We start from the raw sequence: 703 nt of genomic DNA on the forward strand, positions 1-703 counted from the left end.
TGGCAGTTGGTGACACTTTGTCTTGGCAATACAGCCCCCGGCAATTATATTCCTAAACACCCACTAACATTATAACCTGACCCACCTAAAAGTATTACATGTACTATATGTGTCTAGTACTCAATAAAAATATATTAATATATTAAAATACACATTGTGGAACTGTAGTGTTTGCATGGCTACATAACACTTTGTTATAGATTTTTTAAGGTAACACCTATGGTAAACACAATGTTGAGTAGATATCAAAGAAAATACAATTTTCATTGCAGACATTTTGGCTTGTCATAGGTGTCATTAATAACATGAAAAATGGCTCTATTCTATTCAGTGCTATTTTTTGAAAAATAATTCCTTTAGAATTGACAGTATTTCTATTTAATGTTTTTTATGCCCAAATAAAAAATGTGCATAAAAATAGATGTATGATAATATACTTATTCACTGTCATAGTAAGGTGTTCAACAAGAAAATCTCCAGTAGTAACAGATCCATGTTACTCTTGGAAATAAAGCAAATAATATTTCCCATAATACTTAACTATTCCTTCAAACAGCACCTTTCCAGACTGTCAGCCACATAGGTTGATGTCCAAGCAGCTTATCCCTTGTGTTGTCTTCCTGTCAAATTCAAAATCAACATTTTTGTTGACGCTATTTATCAATGTTTTTAACTTTTTATGTTTTTGTCCCTTTTTTCAACA

At 31.2% G+C, this 703-nt stretch overlaps 1 protein-coding gene across 1 annotated transcript in view; it reads right to left on the reverse strand.

Moving 5' to 3' along the window:
* LOC116706731 (gamma-aminobutyric acid receptor subunit rho-1) overlaps positions 1 to 703 on the reverse strand; it is a 19365-nt gene that overhangs the window by 6789 nt on the left and 11873 nt on the right. The gene's annotated exons all lie outside the window — the stretch shown is intronic.

This window comes from Etheostoma spectabile, chromosome 18 (assembly GCF_008692095.1).
Source record: "Etheostoma spectabile isolate EspeVRDwgs_2016 chromosome 18, UIUC_Espe_1.0, whole genome shotgun sequence".
In the NCBI taxonomy this organism is placed as follows: domain Eukaryota; kingdom Metazoa; phylum Chordata; class Actinopteri; order Perciformes; family Percidae; genus Etheostoma; species Etheostoma spectabile.